Below are 18,194 nucleotides of genomic sequence, written 5' to 3' on the forward strand. Positions count from 1 at the left end.
GCCTGTGCCCAGAGCGTCCTGCCTGGGCACAGGAAAATCCCGCCTGTGGAGACCATGGCAGGGTCTGCCCTGTGCCCGTGTGTCCTGGGTGGGCACGGGAGGGCTGTCCCCAGGCTGGGGCTCACCGTGCCCTGAGGCGCCATGGGGAGTGCTGTACCCAGACCATGGGTGAGGGTCTGCCTGAGGCGCCATGGGGAGGGCTGTACCCAGACCACGGGTGAGGGTCTGCCTGAGGTGCCATGGGGAGGGCTGTCCCCCGGTCATGGGTGAGGGTCTGCCAGAGGCGCCATGGGGAGGGCTGTCCCTCGGTCATGGGTGAGGGTCTGCCCCGTGCCCGAGGACACGGCGGGTCTGCCCGTGCCCACAGTGCGGGAGGGGACGGGCTCTGTCCCTGTCTCAGGACAGTCCCGAGCGGGCATGGCCGGGGCGGCGCGGGGCGCAGCCACTGCGGGGGTTCGTGAGGGCAGAGCCGGGGCCGAGCGGAGCCGAACCGAACAGAGCCGAACCGAACGGAGCCGAGCCGAACAGAGCCGAACCGAGCGGAACTGAGCCCGGCCTAGACCGAGCGGAGGCGAGCCGAACCGAACTCGGCCTAGACCGAGCGGAGCCGAGCCTTGTCCGAGCCCGAGCCGAGCTGTGCCGAACTGGAAAGCAGCCGTGCAGACACGAGGCGAGACAAGCCGAACACAGCCGAACCCAACCTGCCGCTCGGCTGCCGGAGCCCCGGCGCTCGGCGGAGCCGTCCCGGCGGCGGGGGCGGCGCGGGGCCGGGCCGGGCCGGGCTGCCGGTCCCTCCTCCCCGATCCCCCGCTGCTCCCCCTCGCTCCCTCCCGTTCCCTGCCGTTCCCTCCCCGCCTCCCTGCGCAGCGCGAACATGGCGGCGGCGGCGGCGGCGGCGAGGGACTGAGCAGCGCCAGCGCTGGGCGGCCGCGCAGGTGAGGGGCGGCCCGGGGCGGGCGGCTCGGATGGGCTCGGTCCGGCCCGGCGCGGGGAGGCGCGGCGGGGTCGGGCCCGCAGCCCGGCCCGGCTCTCAGCCCTCCTGTCAGCGCGGCCCGGCCGCCGCCTCAGCGCGGTTCCCGGGCCGGGGCGGCTGTCACCGGCCGCACCTGCTGGTGCCCGTCCGGACCGGCCCTCCCGGGGCTGGGCAGCGCCCCGGCGGCTCCGCGGCCCCGCGGCTGCCCGGCCGGGCTGTGCCTCCCGGGGAAGCCTCTTGCGGGGCTTTGTTGTTCTGCCGGGTGTCCCCGGGCAGGGCCTCGGGCAGCCGCGGTGCCGCCGAGCCCTCGGAACGGCTCTTGGGCCGGCCGGAGCCGCCGCCGTCCCCGGAGCCCTTCGGGATCAGCCGGGCGCTCGTGGCTGCACAGGGAGAGCGGGACCGAGCTGCCGGAGGTTTGCAGGAGGTGGCCGCGGCTGCGAGGTCTGTGCCCTTCCTTCCCCACGAGCCCTTCGGGGCTCGGTGACCCCTCCTGTCAGCCCCGTGTGTGTGTGGAGCTGCTTCCCGCTGCTCCTCGCTTGATCCCGCTGCTGGAGGTGGCGGGGGTGACTGCGGGGAGCAGCCGGAGAAATCCCATTACCACCATGCCTGGGGAAAAGCAGGCTGCGCCTCCTTCCCCGAGCCGAGTGCTGGGATAGAGCTGGGAGCGAGACAAGATTCGAGCGTTTCGTGCACAGTGAGATGTTTAAAAATAACCCCGGTGACGGCTGGCTCCTGCCGCGCGGGTTTAATCCGAGTGCTCTTTGAAGCTCCCGTGTAAAACTGTGGCAGCACTTTGGAGTCTGGATGACTGAAGGTAGAGCTGGCAAATCCGAGCAGGCGGCCTGACTTTGGGATGCACCGAGCAGCTTGGCTCGGATGGTTTAGGTTCAGCAGCTGAACATGAAACTGATTATTTCCACGGGGAACATCGGGATGTGGAGACCCAGCTCTGGGGTCTTTCCATTTTTTTGGCTGAGTTTCTGTTTACTGTTGTTGTTTATAGTAAACAGCGTGCAGTGAGTGGCTGGGAACAGCCATGTGGTCGCTGCAGTTCGCAGCCAGTAATATTGGGGGAAAATGTTCTTGCACCTCGGTTCAACGCCTGAGCGCCGGCTGCGGGCTGGGCCTCCTCCTCTCGCCTCCCTCTCCTCTTCCTTCACCTTCTGCTGGCCAGGCTGTGCTGTCCATATGTGTTTGCTGGGAATATTTGGAGTATGGGATGGTGGTTTCATTCCTTGTGCTTCATCTCAGCCACCGGCGTGTGGCTTGGTGTTAATTTGGAGAACAAAACTTGGCTGGTGGGGGTCTCAGCCTGGGACAAGCTGCCGTGGTGTTCAGCCCTGCCTGTGCTGGTGGGTAGTTCAGTATCTGCCCAGTAGATGGTATGAAAATGCAGATTGAAGTCAGGGAGTCCCCTACAATGGGCACGAGGGAAATATGGGTATTTCTGTGCTATTTAAAATATTTATTTAATTCAAAGTTTGAGTGTGTTCTATTTATGAGACATATGCTGAGTCTTCATCCTCCTGGTTTGGTACTTACATCTTAGCAAGTGGCAATTCTGCATCTTGATAACCTGCTTTTCTTGAGGCACTTCTGTGGAAACCTGATGAATTTTACAGGACAATATGGTGTCTATAAGTAAAAGATGCTGTTAGTATATTAAATGATCTTATTCATCAAGTAGCTGTGCTTCAGTCTAGACAGGAATGCTCTGGGAGCTGTATCCCTGCCTATGTCTAATTTAAAGGAATGTCTGAAGCTTTGTTTCATAATCTCAGACATCAGGGACCTCCAGAGATGTCCTGGTTGTTTCCCAACCCTGGGTAGTGTCAGGTAGACTTCTAAACCCTTCCTCAGTAATAGTTCTTCTTTTAAGTCTCTTTGTGCTAGCAATTCCACATCCTGTGCAGGTGATGAATGCCAACACTTAGGCCTCTTCATCATTAGAGAGATGTTTTGGGGTGTTTAATCTAAATCTTCATCTTGCACTTTAAACCTGTTCCTTTTCTGGCACCCTACTCCCCACATCACTCCACTTCTTACATATCTGCAGCTCAGTTAGAAGTGATTTGAGACTTTTTTTCCTTCTCCCTAAGCTGAGCAAGATGAGTTTCTCCAGTTTTCTCACGTGGGCATGTCAGCCTAGCTGACCTCTGTCTCTGACTTGGCCTCTGCTTCCATTCACACTTCACCTAAAGTGCTGAGGTCAGGACAGGACTGTGCTAATGGGGCTTCTGCAGAGCAGTTGTAAGAAGTTGGGCTCAAATGACCCCATTTTGAGTATGTCTCAGCACTGTTACATGAGGAGGAATGCAGATCACATGTTTGTGTATTTATGCTTTTCACTGTGTGTTTGTGACAGAGGACTTGGTGTGCTCAGTGAGCTCCTGTTTGCAAATCTGGAGTAATGTGCTTGCAATGTGAGCTAGGAGCTGTGCTGAGTTCAACCTTGGAGTGTTTGAGGCTCATGTTTGAGCTGTAATGTTTTCATCTAGCACTCTGTCTTTTTCTCCTTTTCCTTGCCTGCTACTGAAATTCAGTTTTTGCAATGAGACAAAAAGATTTTGAGTCGTTTATGAATCCATTTATGTTTGAGAAGTTTTCTGACAAGGAAAGGTCCCTGAGAAGTGAGGGAAGATGCATTGAGGACAGAGCAGCAACTCTGGCTGCCAGCTTTTCTTGTGAGGTGGTTAATCTCCTGCATATAAGGAATCAGAGACATGCCAAGGTAAAAATCATCTCCACAATTGAATTCTTAGTGTAGCAGAATTACCCTGACCCCCTCCTTCACCCCAGCACTACATCCTGGTGTAGCACCTGCACTCCAAGCTGGGACATGAATGTTTCATCCCACTTTATTTGCAGGATAACACAGCCTAATCCTAAAGGATATGCATGTTCTGCATTTAATAGAATTGTAAAAAACTCCTTTCTTACCCATCTTAAATATCCACCAGTGGAAGCTGTTTTAGAACATTTGCACTATGTTTAACCTGAGTGTACAAGTCTGAGAGCAGCAGGAAGCACAAGAAAACTTCCCTGTGTATCACCAGGTCTCACTGGGCTTGGAGTGAACAAATCAGTGACCTGAACTGGTGGTGTCAGAATGGTTTCTGGTGGGGCCTCTGGGCACTGGAGATCAGCACATCCTTCTCTTGGCAAAGCTGTGCTCTGAGTGGCAATGTTCCTTAGCAGGACATTTCAGAGGTGCTTTCAGCTGGGAGCAGGAGAGATCAGTACAGGGGCATCATTGCAGCCTGGCTGGTGCTGAAAAGATTTCCCAGAGTTCTCTATCTTCATTCAATTCTCTTAAAAACCAGAGTAATTCTTAGCTCTTTTACCAAGGTTTCTTACACACAGCACCTCCAGCAGATTTGGAAACTGATACACAATTTCATTCAGACACCTACCAAATGCTTCTACCTCTCTAGCAAGGACTGGGCTGAATCTCACACTTTTATGCAGACTCATCCTGAGCAAAAAAAATCAAGAATTTGGCTGAGAACTGAAGGAAAAGATGAACATCTGTTTTGCTGCCTCTGCTGTTTGCGTGGCAGCTCGTGCAAGAGGCCAGATGGACAGGTGATGTCTGAGCTGCTCTAGAGGAGCCTGAAGCACTTGGCTTCCTGAGAGCTGCCTTGATCAGCAGAGGGAAATGACCCCTGCAGCTCCAGGGCCTGCTTGGTAACGTATCACTGGAGATAAGGAAACAGCAGAGTGGGTGAGGTCATTGCCAGCACAGAGCAGCTGACGTGGGACTTCAGGGCAGTGCTGTTTTTCCTTAGCTTGTGCTTCTGCCACTCTCTGTTTCTTGCTCACAAGTTTTTTTTCTGTTTGTATTATAAATTAAATGGTGTTATCACCAGTCAGAAACTAAGCTGCTGCTGGAGTTGTCTCCTCCCTGCTGGGCTTACCCAGCTCCAATTAGCTTGTACATTTTCCAGACTGCCACAGTGGGAACAGCCCAGGATCCTCCCCGTGGCTCAGGTTTGTTTTCAACAACGGAAACTGTAGGAGTGGATGCCAGTGGAAATTTGTGAAACTCAGTGTTTGCCCACTAAGTTTTATGCAATTCCTCGCCTCTCTTGGCCCTTTTAGGTTTCACTGAACACTAGTCCAAGTCCTTTCTCCTAGATGTCGTGGCAAGGGAAGAAGTTTGGTTCACCCATTTCTGGAGTGACATCTGCTGCAGTTTGCCTGGGGGTGGAGGGGAGTAGGTGCACTGGCTTTCATGCACTCTGTGCCCTCCCTGTGCCCCTGCTGCAGGGTGTCCCTGCTCCCTTCCCATTCAGAGCAGCCCCTGCCTCCTCCCCATGCTGAGCCCTCAGCAGTGGGATGCACATCCAGCTGTGTGTGTGGTGAGTGGGAGGGCAGCTGTGTTCCTGCTCCCCTTGCTGTGGGAGCCTCCCTGGGCCACTGCCAGGGCCTGCCTGCCCTCCCTGTGTCCCTGCAGCTGCAGGGAGGCCAGGCCAGGGAGCCCTGGGGACACAGACCAGCAGCACTTTGGGGCAGGAACCCAGGCCTGGCTCTGGCTCTGGCTGGCACAGAGTGTTCCCACAGTGCACTTGAATGTCCCTGAAACCAGCTGGTCTGCAGAGGTGCCAGCTCAGGGTGAGGGTGGCTCCCTGAGCTCAGGCTGACCACGCTGGGGGAGCTCTGCAGTGTGCTGGGCACCTCTCAGCACTGCTCTCTCCCTGCACTCAGTGCTGCAGGGCCCCTCCCTCCCCACTGTTGCCTTTCCTGCCCAGCTGCAACGCATAAGCCAGGAGAAATTTCTGCTCTATACTTGTTAGTTAAGTGAAGGCATAGAGAGCAGGCAGAAGAGCTGATGGAGTCTGATGTGGACCAAGGAGGAAGTTGTACCAATTCCACTTTCTAAAAATAAGTCCAGTGGCTGTTCACGCAGCCCAGAGACTGCTGCTCTCTGTGTGCTCACTGTGGTTGCTTTTATTTTTTTTTTTTTTTTGTCTTGTTACAACAAATCTTAGATGCTGCAGTCCATTAAAATTGTGCAGTGGCTGTGTGATCAGAAAGGTACCTATGGAGAAAGTCTTGTGGTTTCAGTGTTTCTAGAATGACCTTGAAGAACCATCCATACATTATGTTTCCTAGAGGTTTCTCTAAGGTGTTCTAAGATTTCCAGTGATGCTGATTCCTACTTTCCTCAGCAATTTGCTCCAGAGCCTGACTGTTCTGAGATTAAGGAGCTTTGCTTGATTTCAGGCTGATATTGCTGTACTTTAACCCCAGTATTCTGATATATCACCTTCTCTTCTGGCAAGCTACCAAAGAGAAGAAAAATTCTGTAAATGTAAAAGTAATCATTGTGTAGGGTTTGATCTTCCTTTCTGTCTTTCCCTTCTGGGCTCAGAGAGCATCTGCTGGCTCTTGGGCAGTGCTGTGGTTTAAATGACACATGTGGCAGCTGGGCAGCCCCAGTCCCACTTCTCCCCGTTGTGTTGGCCATGACTAAAAGCTCTTGATCTGCACTGATATCACTGAAAATAGGGTGCTTGGGGTGGCATGGGTTTTCTTAAAATTGTATATCATGTATTTCCCAAGTTTTCTAATACTTCTGTAGCAAAATGTATATCTTGAACATTTAAAGAGTTTTTGGTTAGTGATACATTTTATAAAAATCAACAAGGTGACATTAAAAGTTACCTTATTTCAAAACATATTTTGTTGCCCACAGCAGCTGTGGCTGCCCCATCCCTGAAGGTGTTGGGGGCAGGTTGGACAGGGCCTGGAGCAACCTGGAATGGTGGAAGATGTCCCTGTCCATGGCAGGGAGTAGAACCAGATGAGGTTTAAGGTCCATCCCAACCCAGGCCATTTAGTGATTCTGTGTGTGCATACACCAGCTCTCCAGACACATGAGGTTGGTGAGGAGTACCTGGCAGGTGCCAAATTCCCTGGTTTTTTGCTGGTATCTGCTCAGTGTGAGGATCCATGGAGCTGTGTGATGCTGCCTTTGGGCTGAGCAGCACTGATTGCAGTTTTATGATTTCAGCTCAAAGCTTTTGTACCTGCCTTCAAAAAGACCAGGAGACATTCTCATCATCAGCTGGTATCTTAAGTTATTAGTCAGACTCTTACAGAAAGTAACTCTTGAGGTAGTACAGCATCATTGAAAAATATTTTCAGGTGTGATACTCCATTGGAGTATCAGCTGCAAGTGGGGTAGTGTAACCTGCTGATGTGCTGAAGGACCATCAGCCACCAAGTGTTGTGATTGTTGTTAGTTTACATCATGTGTCAGGAGTGTTCCTAGTTCAGTAACAGTGTATAATCCACAGTTCCCTGGCTGACAGAAGTTTAGATCTTTCAGGTTTTGCTGCTAGTAGTATTTCTGTCCTTGTGTGCAGATTACTCAGTAAAATGTCAGGATTTTTCTGTAGCTGAATACTTGCTGTACAGTTTGTTTACAGTTGACCTTGCTGCTCACCTGGAGCTCTTAATTCTTGCTGAAAGTGAGGTAAACCACATCAGCTGGCTGACTCCACAGCCCCACACTGGAGAGTTTGCATGGCTGTAAATGCCACGTCTCCTCCAGCATGGCAGGAGGTAGCAGCTCACTGGATGGTGAATTGGAGAGGGCAGGAGGAATTTGTTTCCCTTGGGCATTTTCCAAGCCCTGCACTGTAGATATGGGTGTTCCCACTGTTGTTCCAGCATTATGGTGGGGTTGAGGGATGGCTTTTGAATCTTGGCTCGTTTTCCATCACCATGAGCTTTGCTCTGGTCTTGCACAGTTCTGGCAGAGTCTCCAGTTGTGTTTGTGTGTGTGTGTGTGGTAGTATCAGTTATCCTGTGCCTGACCAGAGCACTCCATGTGTTCTGGGGCTGCTCAGTTATTTCACATTGTTGTCAGCTGGAAAATCTGTAAATGCCCTGTGATATTTCATGGCTTTATAAGCTGTACAAAATGTCCAGCAGGTACTTGAATGTGGAGCAGATACAGTATTTAAGAGTGCCTTGTTTTCATTAGCTCCTTGGCAGACACTGAACATACTTGCAGAGCTGCAGGATGGACTTTTGGTTGCTTGTGGTCATGGTTTGGGATTTTTTTTTTTTTACAGAAAACAGTGAAGAGCCTCACAGAATATTTTTTACTTGTCCAAACTCTTGGACCTTCAGGAATCATTGAGCAGCCTCATAACTTTTTTTTTATATAATTAGCAGCAATCTGTTCAGGGTTTCCTGCAGGAACTGGCTAGTGATTTTTGTGTCTCTGGGAGTAATTCTCCTGAGCCAATATTTCTGTCTATGTCTAGATTGTTGTTTCTTTTGTTTTTAAAATTGAGTGTAATTTTGATGGGTATGTTGTAATTTTTTGTATACAGACTTTGTACCCAGTAGAGGATATTTTTCCTGTTTGAGTAAATACATGGTTTTGAGCACTGGGATTTTATCTTCTTAAGTCACAGAAGAGACCAGAGTTATACACAGGTTAAAAATAGCAAGCAGTAATTAATACCCATCCTCAGTGAGCCTGGCTCTTCTGGTTTCTCTTGACATGTTGCACTGCAGCCATTTCCTTTCTTTTTCCTAAGAAATAGATGAATTAATATCTCTCTACATGAGTGAGAAAATAAACCAAAGATGCTTGTTTCCTGCCCTGGCACACCATTCCCTTGGGGTACAGTGAGTTGGTGGGAGCTCTTCTCTCTCTGCCTTGACTGGGCTGGAGCAGAGCAGGCAGCAGGAGGAATGGCACAGCCTCTCCCTTCCCTCTCCCAGACATCCTTCTTTCCCTCTCTCAGGGCTGGATTATCTCTGTCTCAGTGCTCCAACAGCAGAGACTGACTCTCCTTCTGCTCTAACAGGGGTAAATCCAGGTTTTGTGGCTCTGCTCCATACCCTGAGGGTTTGGAGATTTTATCTTTCTTATTTCTTTAGCAGATGGGGTAGATCAGTAGGAACTATTTCTCATCTGTCCTTTGTTTGCATAAGAAGAATCAGCTGCTGGAAGTGTTGGAGGGGAGTCTGGCTGTGCTTCCTGCCAGGGAGACCCTGAGTTTTGTCAGTCTAAGGGTAGATTTTTATTTTATATATAGATATATATACATATACACACACACTCATATTAAAGGGATAAAATTATCTTGCCTTCTCTGAGAGAGCAAGTTCAGGAGGGCAGAGAGAGTTGCATTTGGGAGGTTTGGTAAAGTTGGCTGTGTGGATGTTGAGTCAGGGACAGGATCTTGTCAGTGGATCTATGAAGGATCCAGTGTGACTGGAGTGGTGTCCCCCCCTCCTCCCCTTTGCCAGCAGGGACATGTCTGTGTTGGTGCTGCACCTCAGGAAGGTAAGAACTCCTTAACTCCATGGAAGGTCATTCCTTTGTGCTGGATAAGGAAAGAGAGCACTTCAGGCACTCCAGTAAGTGTTCAGCAATTTCTTTGATGCCATGTGAGTGTCAGGGTGAGTTTCCATCCAGTGTATTTTCCCAAGGGATATTGCTAAGCATTCCATTGAATTGTTTGGGTTAGTTATAAAAGGAAAGCAGAAAGAAAATGCAGTTATAGGTGTATGTAACCATCATCATCCCCCATGTCTCAGTATTTAGCTCATTAGAGAGTGGTGATTTTGTCCCTCATCTTTTCTTCAGGGCTGGTTTGTTCTCCTCTGCTCCCTGAGCTCTCATCTCCCTCCCTGCCATTTCAGTGGAAACCCTTTCTCCCTGTGTCTCCCTGAGGATCAGCCTCCTCCCCTGTGCTTGTGAGATGCAGGGTACTTTAAAGGATTGGGTTGTCTCCTTCCCCTCTCTTTGCAAGGTTTTCCTCATTTACATTTCTGTTGTGTCCCCTAATTACCATCCCTTTGGTTTTTCATTCCCCCTCAAGCTGCCTTTCCCTGCTTATGGTCTCCTGAGGACATTCTGCTGAAACTTTATCAAACTTACATTACTAGTAATAGTTAATGCAAAATTTTCTTTGAGGAATTCTCACATCCTGCTTGCAGCATCACTGCACAGTCTGTCATGGCATTTCCAATGGACACACAACTGGAAGTCAGTCCTTTCCTTCTGGATTGCCTCCTGTTTCTCCTTCCATAGGGACACAGGAATACATTGTCTTCCCATATCTTCCATCCCATAACGAGTTTATTTTTTAATTAAGTAAAAGGTTGATTAAACATTTCATGTATACATATATCTACTGGTTGTCAGCCAGAGAGCTGTGAGGAGTTGACCCACTGGAGCCCATTCTGGGGGCACATCCATCACCCCTGTGACTGCAGTCTGGGAAAGCAGCCATGGCTGACTGTGCAGGGGGGCTGTACTAGCCTGTCTGGGGGTGATATGGAAACCATGCACTGGTTTTTAATGTGCTCCTGTTTAAATTCTTCTTTAAAGACTTTGAAGCATCCTATTGTGTGCTTTTGTGAGGGGTGACTTTGTAAGTGCCTTGGGCAGAATCCCATTTCAAGGTCTCCTGTAAGCCATCTGCTTTCAGTAATAGCTCTTAGCTTTGGCATGTGGCTCAGTGCAGGCTGAAATAGCCACATTGCTGCAAACCTTTCTTTGCTGCCTGCTTCAGTTTGGGCTTCCCACTGTGCCTGCAAGGCTGCTGCACCCTTGGGATGCTCTGCATCAACCCTGTCCCTGAGATTCACCCTCCAGCTCGTCCCCAGGCAAGGGGGGTGTGACCCAGCACCATATCCTGCACCTCCCCATGTTCTGGGATTGCATGAGAGGAAACTCAGGTGTGTGCAAACCTGGCCTCTGGCCTGATTCCCAGTCACCAGGGTGTCAGGGTACAGTCAGAATATGCTGGCTGGGGTCAGGCACAGAGCCCCATGTGTGATAAATCCTTTCTGCTTGCAGGTGTCCTCAGTGGATTGGCTACACTGCTGTGCCAGTCTATAACCCAGGCCATTCCTCTTCTAAAGTCAGGAGACTTTAACTTTTAGCTGTGGGAGTCCTGCTGACACAAAAATAGCTGTAGCACAGATGGCTCAGTGTTAGAAACAGCAGCCTTGGGCACACAGATTCAGTTCCTTGCTTTGCCATGTTCTTCCCATATGGCACTGAAGTCCATCAGTCCTTTGCTTTTCTATATGAAATGGGCACCTTACCTGCCCAAAAAACCAGTCTCTGTGTCAAGTTTTGTTACAGTGCATTTGGGAGAGCTCCCTGGATGTACAGTGGTGGTACAGGTCAGAAATGTCTCTGCTTCACACCCAGAAACAAAGACCTGCAGCTCTTCCCAAAACTTCAGAGCAGTTGTGGAGAGCAGTGGGTTGCTGGCATCTTTCACACTGGGGCATGGACATTGCTCACCTCAGAGGCAGAACCTCTGCATGGGAAGGCTTTGGGTTTTGCACTGTTTTCTTTCTGTTTGAGTGGGTGGGAAACTAATCAATACCAGTCTGAAAAGCAGCTCTGATTTTTCAGCAGTGTGTGGACTTCTTACAGCAGTCAAGCTCCATCTTTCCAAGGAGGATTTGCAGGGCTGGAGTGCTCACTCCAGTCACTGCAGAAATGGCAGCCACAGTGCTGTAACTCCCAGCTCATCAGTAAACATGTCTGTTCTGAGAAAATTCATCCTGTTAAGGGGCTTCCTTTAGCAGACTCAAGTCAGTTTATCTTATTTGACTTTTATTTTAAGCCCTTTCATCTCTCCATTTCTCTCAGCCTGGGTATCCTGTTCCTGGAGTGTGCCAAATGTGTTATTGCAGCCTCTTCAGCCTTTGTGGAGAGCAAAGTCTGCTCACAGTGATACATGTCAGGATGGCTTTGGTTTGATCCAAGGCCCATGCTGGTCTTGGGGTTTTTTTGGTTGGGTTGTTTGTTTGTTTGTTTTTTGGTTTTGTTTTTTAAATAGGGAAGGAAATCTTTAATGAAATCCTGCAAGGTTTTATTTAATTTCTTCCACGATCATGAGCAGTGGTAACTGTTGTAGCTTTGCTCACAGTGGTGGTTCCTCTCTCTGGTCCCTTTTTGTACTCTGTGTTTTTTTGTACTCACCCTGAGGATGACCTTTTGAGCTTGACTCAGCAGTGTCTGGTGGTCCAGCTGCCATTTCCTGGGAGGCTGACTTACCTCCTCTCCCCACTAACCTGAAGGTGTTCAAAAGGAAGTAATAAAATCGATTTTTTCATTGTAGAAACATGGCCTATTCAAGTTTTCCACATGTTTTTGTCTTTTAAAATATGTACTCCCTCGAGGCTTGTCTCAGGGGCTGAGGAAGTGTGTTACTTGTGATCACATCTTTGAGACACCTCAGTGTGTTAACACAAGAATGTGTTTGTGAGGAGCCTGTCATGAGTCTGGAGTTCATCAGTCCACTTCTTACATGGTAGAAAGATAAAATTAATTCCAGAGGAGGAGAGATGTTGGAAATGACAGAAAACCTTTGGTAGAAAGAGGTATAATGGTTTGCAGCCATTGGGTATTTCAGATCACAAGAGGATCAGCACTGCAGATGGAAGTACCAGCATTCATCATACTGTGTTAATTAGAAATATTCCCTGGTATGAATGTAAGGACTCCCTAGACCTGATGAGGGGAGATGCTTCCAGAGGTGCTGTATCTTCATCAGCCTTTGTTCAGAGCTGCCAAAAATGTGACTTTTACAGACAAGAGAAATAAAACTCCAGTCTTGCTCAGGAGGATGGTAACAGGGAGGTGAAAGGAACTAAAATCATTGGTTAAGATAAATTCTGACTCACCTTTTCACACTTGGAAGTTGAGAAACTCCTGAGAGTTTCCTTCATCTCCCACATAAGCATTCATGTGGGGTTTTGGTTTAGGACTCCTTGCCTGCATGTCTGGCTCTGGGATGGCTGGTGCTCAGTCCTTGGAGCTGGTCTTTGGCTTCTGCCCAGGAAATTGGTCAGTCAGCTGGTTCATCAGAGCATGCCTGAGAGCAGGAACTGGGGTTTAGACCAGTAAAAGTTCTGCTGTCCACAGGTCAGGCAGAAATCTGAGGAGCTAAGTCTGGTGTGAAAACTAGAGGCAGTAAAAAGTGTCAGATCATGCATTGACAGTCCTCTGATTTCTCAGGTAGTGAAAAAAAAAAGTGCTTTTGTTACTCCACCACAGAAAATAAATATGGCAAAAAAAGGTGTTAAATGAGCAAGCAGGCTGAGTTTGGAAAAGGTTCTTCCCCTAGAGGGTGGTGGGGCACTGCCAGAGCTTGAGGAACAGCTGGAGAATGCTCTCAGGGACAGGGTGGGATTGTTGGGGTGTCCTGTGCAGGGTCAGGAGCTGGAATTGATGATCCTTATGGATCTCTCCCAACTCAGGATATCTGTAATTCACATGATCTGCTCATCACCTGCCTGGTTTTCTGGTTGGGCTGGGATGCCACTGGATGTGCCCGTGTGACACATGGTCCCACAGGGGCTGCCAGAATGGAGCTGAAACCTTGCAGCAGGGAGGCTGGAATGGCAGCACTGCCATCACCCATGGCTGGCAAATTCCTGGGGGAGTTTGTAAGGGACAGCCCTTTACTGCTGGAAACATTGATGGTGTTTGATGGAAACATGACTGTGAAAAAAACCTCAGCTGAAACAGAGGTTACATGGAAGGGATTTTTAGTGGCTGCAGTGGTCCTGGTGCTCCAGACCTGTGCTTTGTGGGGAACAAATTAATGACTGCAGGCACCTGGCATCATGAAAAACTGTCAGCATTTTCTGTGGCAGCCCCATGGGAATTCCAAGAAGCATCATTCTCACAGTCCTCTGTCAATATGCAGAGTTTCCTTTTTTTTTCCTTTCCCCTCCAATCCTAATCTGTTGAGTATGTATCCATCCTAATAAAACCATTTTCCAGCTTCACTGTTGGTGGTTTTCTTCCTCTTCTCTCTGAAAGCCTCTGGCCTGCTGGCAGTGGCATTGTCCAGTGAGGTTTGAAGCTTGGCATGCTGTCAACAAACCTTCAGGTTCCCTTTCAATCAAACATGGTAGTGCTGAGATCTGACTTGGATTCCATCCCAAGGTTCACCATAATCATCCTTGTATAATAGGAAGTCCAAACAACCCCAGGAAATAATTCAGACGTGACTGGTGCCTTGAGTGGAATAAAGAAGTGCCTAGAAGAGATATTAAGAGCCTCAGCTCTAACTCTTCTTTATAATTATGCACTCTGAAGGAGTGGAGGCTTTGGAGATAAAGGGATTACATGCATCTCATGAGGTCTGGAAAGATGGGACATCTTCTTTCATCCACATTTTCTCATTTTTGTTTTACTGATATTGTGGCAGTTACCACATTTGGTGGAAGGCTGTTGCAGAACAGACTCCCCTGCTAACCCTGCAGTTCCCTTCCAATCTGGCACAGGTAAATTGAATCTGTCTGCCCTTAGGGATGAGCTTTTGGAAGAGCCTGTTGGCAAGAGCAGTGGGGGGAGAACTTAATGAGATTAAGATGCATTTCTGCAGTGTTTGTGCTGTGGGCTGTGTGCTGCTGGAGAGAGCAGCACTCAGAGCTGGGGATGCCCTGGGTTTATCTTCCAGCCCTGGCTGCTTCTCTGCTGCCTGAGAAAAAAGAAAATGCATCAGAGCTGTGAATGTCAGTGTAACCCAGCACAGAGCTCTCCAGGCTGGGAACAAACCATGTCCTGCCCCTGGCTGTGAGTGTGGCAGCAGCCTGGCAGGGCTCAGCTTGTCCTGGCCCCAGCACAGCAGCTGTGGCAGTGCTGTGCTGGGCAGGGTTTGGCTCAGCACCAGCCTTCATTCAGCTCTTTTTGGGGCCTGGTACTGATGGCCCATGGGTCTCATACTTTGATACCCTTACAAACACTGGTTTGTTTTCAATGTCTGTGTTGTTTGTCAGGTTACTCGTTTACTGCTTTTGATAACTTCCTCCATAAGGAAGTTGCATGTCTGTTAGTTTCCAATGAACTGTTCCTTCTCCCTGCTGAATACTTGGGAGTTTTTTACTTTTGTAGGTTTGCTCTGCTGCACTGGGAAGGGATAATTTGGAGTCCCCAGTTCTCTATCTTCATGCTACTCATTATTTTATATGCCTCCCCTGTGGTCTCTCTCCTTTTCATTACTAATCAGGTCTAGTCTTTTCAATCCTCCTTTGTGTGATAGTTTCATTTTACAAAAGCTGAACTAGTTTCTATCAGCTCAGTTGATGTGATCTTACTCATATCAAAGGTGTTTAACAGCCCCAGTCCCATGTACTCACTGCAAGCTCAACTTAAATTGTGTCAAGTTTTGTGCTGCTTTGCGAGTGCAAGTGGGAATGTTTGTTACAGCTGTCTTTAAATTTAAATTTGGATGTTTTAAATGAATTAAATATGAACATGAATAATGCAGCTGGCAACGTAGCCTTTCTGCAATTAAATGCAAACTTTTTCATTTTGTCTCTCTGCTTTCAGGTTTTGCTATGCTGCAGTGTTTGTACTGACTCTGCTGTCTTGTAGGAGTGATGGGGAACTAGAGCCCATGACAGTTCAGTGGAGCCCTTGGCACTTTTGATATCTTGGTGAGTGAAAGTTGTTTGAAACTCTGGGAAAGGCACTTCATCTGCTACTAAAGGCAGCAAATCAGTTGGTCTTTTTACATTTTTAAGGTAGCTTCCCACTGGAATGAATTTGCACATTGATCTGTCCTTTCAGGTTATAAATTCTGGAAATCAACACTCTGTAATGCTGTACTTCATGCTTAGGAGATTATCTTGATCTCCACAAGCAGGAGAAGCACAGCTTTTGAAAACAAGGGGATTTTTAACTGTGGTGTGCAGCTGTGTGCTAGTGTCAGGCTCTGGAGATGGAGCATTGCAGGGCTGTGGGAATCTCAAAGGCTTTATTTGATGCAACAGTAAGATTGTGTCCTTTGTGCCATGGATCCAGCCTACAGGTCCTCATCAGGGGCATGTTTGTGCCTGAGGTGATTTGGAAGATCTGTCTCTGGATAGCCCTGTTTTGCCCCTTGGATACCAGCTAGCTTCTGCTGTTTATTACTTTCACATTTTTTCAGTCTTCAGTCCCTGAATGGGGTAAAGGCCAAGTTCATTGGTACCACAGTGCTCCTGTCCTGCAGTGCCTGTGAGCTTGTCTGTTCTGCCTTTGACTTTCTTCTCTCTACACTGAAATCTCCTCACTGGGGCATTTCAGCCTTGTCAAAACCTATAGAGTGATTCCTCTTGCCATCCAATCTCTTGTCAGTGAGATAAAGTCCCTGGGTGTTTCAGGTTGGAAGGAGATTTTGGATGTTGTCTGGTCCAGTGCTGCATGCAGAGATGGGCTGACTTTGAAGTCAGAGTCAAGGTTGGATCAGGCTGGCAGGGGAGGGAGCTGGTGATGTTTCCAAGGGTGGAGATTAATTTATAGTTGCCCAGAGGAGCTTTATACAGTCAGTGGGAATCATCAGTTCCCAAGCCTGTGTGAGTAAAGGCTGGGGCAGCAGAGGGGCAGCTCCTATCTGTGCCCCTGTGAGCAGGGACAGGACTCAAGGGAATGGCTGGAGATGTGTCAGGGGAGGGTCAGGCTGGAGATAAGGAAAAGGTTCTTCCACCAAGAAGTAACTGATCATGACCCTAAGCCTGCCACAACTCCAGGAGCATTTGAACAACACTCTGACACCCCCCAGGATGGGACTGTTGGCCAGGAGTTGGATTTGGTGGTCCTTGTAGATCCCTCCCAGTTGTGACTGCACCAGTTTCAGGAGGGCTGGGGTACACAGTGTCTGTCTCCATGAAGAAGAGCATCCCTGCATCCCAGGCAGGAGCTGGTCCCAGTAAGGCTGGTGGCTCCCATCTGGCTGTGTAGGTCCAGCTGCCCCTGGGGCAGGCAGGCTGAAGCTGTGCCTCATGAAGTTTGGCTCTGCCTCTTCTCTAGGCTTTACAGGGCTCTGAGGACACAAATTTTGCTTTTTTTCCCCTTAAATTGGGATTTTTCTGGCTTAACCCATATGTTGCTGTCCTGTGATGTGAGATGTATGGGGGTCTGGGTGGTGCAGAGCTGTTTCAGAAGCTTGTGAAGGCTGGCAGGAGTCAGGCTGGGGCTGCTGCATTTGGACACTTTCCTGGGAGCATATTTTGGAGTGCAGTGTCCTTCAGCTGGCACTCATGTGGCTCTCAGCAAAGTGGGACTCCCCATACAGCTTAAGTTCCTCCTTTGGGGAAGAGTCACCATTAGTTTATTTGTTTATTTAAACTGGACATTTACAACATGTGATTCTCTTCCATGACATGAGATCTTGCAGAGATCTGCAGTGTTGGCTGAGGAATAGCAGCAGTCAGCTCTGTGCTTTATCAGTATCACAGAATATAGAAGCAGCACTAGTGCCACATCCAGTCATTTCTTCAGTTCACCAGCAGCTCCCTGGACAGCCCTTTCTGTGAAGAGATTCTTCCTGATGTCCAGCCTGACAGGAACTCCTGAGATTTGTATGTGGGTACTTGACAAAGTCCCACAGATAGCAGAGGGGCAGAGCCAGAGAGGGTGAATGCTTGTCTGGTGCCTTTATATATAAACACCTTTCAGCCTGGGTTTTTATATCAAGGGGACTTTTCCTGCCATGACTGCTAGTCTTTAATAAAAATGACTGAAGAAAATTATGAAAAGAAGCTTTAAAAGTTGTAAATAACCTTTCTCATGTAGGTTACCTTTTGCTATTGAAAGGGAAACCAACCTTACTCCTTTCACAAGTATGTGCAGACACACACACTATTTAGGAGAGAGGCAATAAGTGACTACTGTGCACCTTTTGATTTGGATTTTTTAAAAAAAACTGATTTTTTTTTCCTTTAGTATTTAATATTTCTTCAGCATTTTTCTTCTCAGGATGTTGCTTAGTGTTGCATGTAAAGAGACCATAGTTTGTAGAGCTGTTATATAAAATTAAACTCTGTTTCTCTTACATTTAGAAGAAGCCTGGTTTTCAAAACCCCAAATTCTTGCCAAGTTGTAAATAACCCTTTAAGCAGCTACTCAGTGCTTCATCCTGAGACAGCTTCCTCCTCCTCCTGACTGTCCCACTGTGAACAAAATGGAATTATATTGATACAATTAATCTTTCATTCCTTAGTGGAGTGTCAAAACATGCTATTCCTGGCCTTCCCAAGAGCTTGTTTGTGGCTCAGCCATTCATTTGGATGTTTTTTGGCAGGACCTTGTGGGTGTGGCAGGCCCTGCCCTGTGAGAGGGGCTGTGCTGGAGAGCTGGGTACCCCTGCATATCCAGCACACATCTCCCAAGAGCTCTGATTTTTCAGGAATATGTCTTTATAACAAGAATGGAAATGCCTTTGCTTGT

The 18,194-nt window shown here is 48.7% G+C and overlaps 1 protein-coding gene across 11 annotated transcripts in view; it reads left to right on the forward strand.

Moving 5' to 3' along the window:
• Positions 1–744: 744 nt before the first annotated feature.
• The window catches only part of SCMH1 (Scm polycomb group protein homolog 1), a 64,909-nt gene continuing 47,459 nt past the window's right edge, over positions 745–18,194 (forward strand). For 3 of the 11 annotated variants that reach the window (XM_079325794.1, XM_079325799.1, XM_079325801.1), the window contains exons 1-2: positions 749–935; positions 15,315–15,421. The gene's annotated coding sequence lies outside the window, so the exon portion shown is untranslated. Of the gene's footprint in view, positions 936–15,314; positions 15,422–18,194 lie in introns of all 11 variants that reach the window. The other 8 variants (XM_079325797.1, XM_079325800.1, XM_079325802.1 and 5 more) reach the window with 6 other exon arrangements.

Source organism: Erithacus rubecula (genome assembly GCF_903797595.1).
Source record: "Erithacus rubecula genome assembly, chromosome: 23".
Taxonomy (NCBI): domain Eukaryota; kingdom Metazoa; phylum Chordata; class Aves; order Passeriformes; family Muscicapidae; genus Erithacus; species Erithacus rubecula.